Source organism: Neophocaena asiaeorientalis, unplaced genomic scaffold (assembly GCF_003031525.2).
Source record: "Neophocaena asiaeorientalis asiaeorientalis breed wild unplaced genomic scaffold, Neophocaena_asiaeorientalis_V1.1 scaffold18, whole genome shotgun sequence".
NCBI lineage: Eukaryota > Metazoa > Chordata > Mammalia > Artiodactyla > Phocoenidae > Neophocaena > Neophocaena asiaeorientalis.
Window position 1 is genome coordinate 1,031,388 of NW_020172444.1, and position 6,419 is coordinate 1,037,806.

The 6,419-nt window shown below is 44.1% G+C and overlaps 1 protein-coding gene across 4 annotated transcripts in view; it reads left to right on the plus strand.

Annotated features, from left to right (window-relative positions):
• LTBP1 (latent transforming growth factor beta binding protein 1) overlaps positions 1-6,419 on the plus strand; it is a 417,473-nt gene that overhangs the window by 628 nt on the left and 410,426 nt on the right. For all 4 annotated transcript variants that reach the window (XM_024732194.1, XM_024732185.1, XM_024732205.1 and 1 more), the window contains exon 2: positions 867-937. The gene's annotated coding sequence lies outside the window, so the exon portion shown is untranslated. The remainder of the gene's footprint in view (positions 1-866; positions 938-6,419) is intronic.

A 6,419-nucleotide genomic window follows, 5' to 3' on the forward strand; every position in this document is an offset into this window, starting at 1 on the left:
ATAAACTCCGATCGCATTGTTACTGAGCTGCGGGTAAACACAAAAGGCATTTCTGCCTGGGGCGTAACCTCCTGTGCGCGAACCAAACTGCTCCTAGAAGATGGGCGTAAACATGAAGTCACTACAGCTTAATCCCTCAGCATCAATTAAACTTCTCTTTGCAGCTCAGTTTAATTTTTTTTTTTCGAGCTAATGGAAAAAAAAAAAAGTTTGGAGGAGGGCTGCCTGTAAAGATCCACTTCCTGTTTTGTGACCTGGAATTTTCAGCATCCTACTAATTGTGAGCTTGGCTTCCCTGCACCTGTGGGGTCTGTTTTCCTGGGGCGGCGTGTCTTAGCATTGACAGGAGTTTCGGTTGGATAGTTTCTGTTACTGGGCGTTCATAAACGTCCTCCTTGCCCCTCCTCCTCATTAATCACAGGTTGAGAGTGTGGGGGAAGACTTGTTTTGCTTGTTTGTTGTTGTTGTTTTCTTCAGGGGTGGTTCCAAGAGTTGTGATTTCACTCCCGTTTGGATGCCTCTCTCTGAAACTCAGGTTCAATTTAAAACGTGGGTGCAGATAATACACAAAATACATTTGGCTCTCCTTTACCTTTGGAGTTAAGAAAACCGTTTATTTGGACCTTGTTCTCCCCTCCTGTATAGTTCTAGGTTACGCAGGTTTTGGTTCTCCCATCCTTCCCTGATACACTGTCCTTACCCTTCTGCTTGGGCAGCTTTGGGTTGGACATCCTGGGTCCCTGCTTCGAAGCCAGAGGAATGTGGAAGCAGGAAGCTGGGCTTGCAGGAGCACCCTGGAGGCTTGGGTTCTCTGGAAGGGAGTGTTGCTACTACTGGACTCAGGGGTCTTGCTTTGTTTGTTTCAGGGTCAATGTCTGTGGAGGGCAGTGCTGCCATGGCTGGAGTAAGGCCCCTGGCTCCCAGAGATGCACCAAACGTAAGTTTCCATGTTCACAGCAGCCCTGCACAGTAGGTGAAGTGGGTCTGTCCACATGGGACATCCCGCAGGGGTCACTTGAAGAGGCTATGCAATGTCTGTGATGCAGTCTACCCCGTTATCTGAAGCCTTCATCACCACCCAGGAGGGGCTGGGCCAGGGTAATGACGGTATCAAGGCCAGCAGCGATTCATTGTACAAAACCGTGCCGTGCATCCAAGATTCCCTTGCGCCCAACCGTGGTATTAATTACTCTGTTACCACCGTGAATCAGGGGCTAGGAAAAGAAATTCCCATTGGAGGATGTGCCATATGGCAGAACCAGTACAATTAATTTAACCATGGATATCGACAAATGAAAAACATTCTTTAAGTTGATGGTAGGAGGGGAATGGGAAGTAGGACGCTCTGCTCTGGAATAAAGCATCAGTAGTGTTAAAGCTTTCTGAAAACAGCACTCAGAATCTGCCGTCCTTGTGGCCTGTTTCCTAGGAGGTAACCACTCTACTGTTCTTCAGAACTGACAAGTGGGTTTTCCTGCATTGCTTCTCCAGCTAATACACAGGCTTAGGAGTGTTTTGAGACATGTATTAATGATGCATATAGATTTGAGAACATCAGAAAATACTCCCCTCTGCATTGTGAAATTAAGGATTAAGGTAAAATATTCTTTGAGGGTCCTCTTGACGAGTTGATTCTGTCTGGTGCTACCTGGACATAAAGAATTCTTACTTCCATTCAGAAATAGTTAAGCATTCTTATGTGTTCTCTGCATAGAGTTTGAACCATAAACATGTGGATTAGAATCGTTCAAAATTTTAGCTGCTTTTTGGTGTTCAGTGTAATAAGTAAAATTTAGCAATTTGTCTTGTATACGGTTTGGATTTTTTTTTTTTTTTTTTTTTTTTTTTTTTTTTTTTTACGGTTTGGATTTTTAAATGCTGGTGAATTAATTTAAAATTTTTTCTATTATGGTCATTTCTATTACAGTCATTCTGGTGAACTTGCTTGTTGGAAGATGCCTTCAATCCTTGAAAGAAACAGGACTTTGGCATAGTGGCTTTAGTTTTATAAAAAGCAGTGTCCAGGTGGGTTATGATTTGGCTGTGATCAAGGAGTAGTGGCAGACATGAACTCACTAATCAGCCTCCTTGATATTGAACTCAAACCGCTAGATCAGAAATACTCAGGGTTGTAGGCATTTCATTTTTAATTTTAAATTTATTTTATTTATTTATTTTTGGCTGTGTTGGGTCTTTGTTGCTGCTCGCATGCTTTCTCTAGTTGCGACGAGCGGGGGCTACTCTTCGTTGCGGTGCGTGGGCTTCTCTTGTTGCGGAGCACAGGCTCTAGGTGCGCGGGCTTCAGTAGTCGTGGCATGCGGGCTCAGTAGTTGTGGCTCGTGGGCTCTAGAGTGCAGGCTCAGTAGTTGTGGTGCACGGGCTTAGTTGCTCTGCGGCACGTGGGATCTTCCCGGACCACGGAGGCGGATTCTTAACCACTGTGCCACCGGGGAAGCCCCAGGCATTTTAGATTGTTGTAATTCTTCACATCTTCTTAGATTACACTTGACAATAGCGCACCAGCATTTTCCTGAATTTACAATTGCTTGGGTCCAATTACATACCCTCTCCTCCCTTTGGTAACTCCTGCTATGATGTTGTTTGCCTGTTATGTGCAGACAGCTCACCCAGGACAGCAGCATTGCTGTGCGAAGTGGGGTATTGCTGTGTAAAGATTAAAGATACAGAGCAGGTTGTTATAGGTGATGGTGAGTGCTCCTTGACGCCCATTAGAGAGAATGTGTTAAGACTTTCAGAGAAGTTTACTTGGCAAATGATGCCGTTGAGTGCCCTCTCTGAAAAGAGAGTAGTACCCCACTCTTAGGTTGTCTGAGGATTTGCAGGTCCAAAGAAGATGCTCTAGAAGGAGAACATCTGACCTTGAGGAATCACCTCATGGCTTCCTGCTTCTCCAGATGAGGGAGGCAAGGGCACAAGTGTGCCCTCTGGTGACCCAGAAAGAGAAAGGCTGCAAAAGGCTACCCGTCAGGAAAGTTAGGGTTGCACGGTTACTGTATACGGTGTTCCAGAGGAAGTTGCTCCGTTGGCTTACTCTCGTGATACCAATAACAAATGCTTCCGGCTTTGGTTTAAGTTATCCTTCCAGCTTCTAGAAGGTAGCCCTTGGACAGCACCGGGACCTAAGCAATCAGTGTAACATTAGCCTTCCAGTACTGCCCGATCTGACAAATTAATTCAGGCCCAAATGGTGGAAGCTTAAATCACAAGTTCTTTCAAGAACAGTTGTGTTTTTAAAAATGATGCTGGGTTAGGTCAGTGCTCAATCCAAAGTAATATACGCTAGATGGATATGTTTCAATGGGGGGTCTTGTGTTTGTCTGCCTGTGCAGAGCCAGGGAGATGAGGGAGCCTTATACCTTCACATGGGACAACTGGGGTTACCACTGATGCGGCAAAACTTGTGTCCATGGCTAAGCAGTGTGACACCAGAAAAGACCCCTGGCCTTGGGTTCAGGAAACCTGAGTTTAAACCCTCGAGTGTTCACTAGCTGTGTGGCCTTGGGGAATTCATTTGACCTCTCTGACCCTTATATTTTCCCATCCTGAAATGACTGTGCTAAAAACTTGACTACTGGGACTTCCCTGGCGGTCCAGTGGATAAGACTCCACGTTTCCACTGCAGGGGGTGTGGGTTTGATCTCTGGTTGGGGAACTAAGATCCCACATGCTGGACGGTGTGGCCAAAAAAACAAAACAAAAAAACCCCCAAATTTGACTACTTTCTAGGATTGTTACAGGTATCAAGGTGAAATAGAATGATGGATGTGAAAGCCTTGATGAAACCAGAAGGAGTCTTAGAGTTTATTATTGAATCAAGCCAAGTAAATCCTGTCTCATTTGTCTATTATTTGGTTTTCGTTTTTCCCTATGTATGTTTCTCCAGCTATTGTCGTCATCTTCCTTTCAAAGAATGTACATGTGGATCCCTTTTTGTATTACAGCTTTAAAGTAGTTTAGGGCTGGGGGAGGGGGAAATAGGGAGATATTGGTCAAGGGGTACTAAGTTTCAGTCCCTCAGGATGAATAAGTTCTGGAGATCTAATATACAGCGGTGTGACTGTAGTTAACAGTACTGTGTTATATACTTGAAATTTCTTCAGAGGGTAGATCTTAGAGTGTTCCCACCACACACACACACACACACACACACACACACACACACACACACACGTTAACTGTGTGGTGATGGGTATGTTTATTAGGTTGACTGTGGTGCTTATTTTACAATGTGTGCGTATATCAAAACATTGTTATACACTTTAAATATATACAATTTTTATTTGTCAATTATACCTCAATAGAGATGAATAAAAAAAGGGATAAATGAAAAAGCCAGTCACTTCCATCCTGCCTGGCTTTGATTACTGAGAAAAAAGAAATAAAGTAGGCTGGGTTGTTCTGTATCCCAGAATGATTTATTTTAAAAGAACTTTGAAAGAGACTAAATATTAGATTATTTGTGTGTCTCTAGTTCTCTTTGTGTAAAGCTTGCTGTTTAGATGGAAAATACTCCCCTAAGGTATTCATAAATTGAATGGAAAAAATTCTGACACCAACTTTTGTGACTACAACTACTTTGGTAAATACTAGTGAAATTTAGACTGCGAAAGAAATTGATCTGTGGTCTCTTTCCTCCCTCACTTCCCTATTATGCTGAGATTGAACAATTCCACTTGGATATGGTTTATTACACTTAACAAATACAAAAGCCAATGGCACGTCAACATGAATTTCCTTATGACGATAATCGTCATATACATAATTAACACATTGTAAAACAAGTATACTTCAAATTAAAAAAAGGCAGTAGTTATCATACAATGTGTATGCACATTTAAATCTGCACATTAAATTTAAATCAACAGCAAGGATGCCTTGTAATTGTCAGTTCTATTTTGGGGATAATTGCAAGGGTTTAGCTGAAGAATTTCAGTTTGTAGAGACTGTTTTCCAGTTGATACAAAAAATATTTCTGCATAAGAGTTGGGATGTGTTTCTGTTGTTCAGTTTGCTTAATCCTGTGAGGAAAACAGGGTGCCCCTGCGAGGCAGACTGGATTGTTTTTAGTTGATTGAAACTTAATTTAAATAGGCCATAGGCAAATGCTTCTGAAGACTGAAGATGCCCAGTTGCATGTTAATGCTTCTTCTCCAGACACCCTCTGTATATGTGTCTCTAGGAATTGAAATCACAGCTCGAGATACGGCATTTTAGTTATTAATGTGGAATGACTGCTGATAGCGATGTCCATTTTGGGCAAAGGAGAAGGCACTGCATCTGTTCCCTTTCCAAGGGGTTCACATTTATTGGGAGGGTGTTAACTTTTTTTTGCCTATCCCCATTTTTACATTTTGTTCCCTCTGTCTAAACTGAACCCACCCCCTCTTGGTTGTTCTAATCTTTTTGTGCCCCTCTCAGGGTAAGTGCAGGCCAGAGAGAGACATTACCAGTGGGCTCAGCTTTAAAGAGGAGACTGGACCTGGGAACAGACAACACAAAAGAATAAAGGGGAGATGAGGGTGAGGCCGGGTTGGCAGGATGAGGTGGATGGAACAGGAAAGATGGCAGATCTGAATCCAAATCGGGAGCCTGGCACATGGCAGGCCCTCCCTAAATGCATGGATGGTTCTTTCATTTCTTTAACGGATATCTGTTTAGCTTTTACCATGTGCCAGGGTCTATGAATAGAGGAGAAACACAGCCAGCTGTAGAGAGTGCGGGGTCTGTTTTTACTCACTTAACTCATAGCACATCAAATGACTTGTTCTCTCCTTAGCAAGAAACAGAAAATCGATATTCCATTGCTTTTCCACTGGCATTCAGCCCACAGTGCTTTGGGGGAAAAAAACCCCAAAAGCCAACCCTAGACATTTTCCTTAATTATATACAGAAGAGACATAGTCACGTATACCCTTGGTGCTTAGAGTTGCTGCAGTCGAGGGCATCGTCCATGAGTGTGGGGTGTGGCTGGAGTTGCAGGTGACAGAGGCCTTTCAGGCCATCTCCTGTCCCTCTTGGCTTGGCGTTGTGCTAGCTGAGCTCGGGAGTTGGGCCCGGAGTGATCACACGGCTTTCGTCTGCCCGCTGTGGCCATTGACAGCTGCTTCGCCAATAGATCCATAGTGAGGTTTATTGTGGCAGCTGCTGGGAGCACCGCCCCGGCCCCAGTGCTGGGAGCAGGGGTGGGAGGGTCGGCTGGAAAATCTTGTCGTGCGGCACAGACCGCCCGGTGAAGGGAGAAGGACCCAGAGGTCAAGTTCACACTGGGTCAAATATGTGTTCTCAGCACTGGTTAAAACAAACATTTAGGAACCATAAATCCTGGGCTGCAATCATACTTAAACCTTCATTGTGAAACCCTGCAGCCCCTGGGCCAACCTGAACACCCCGCCCTCCCA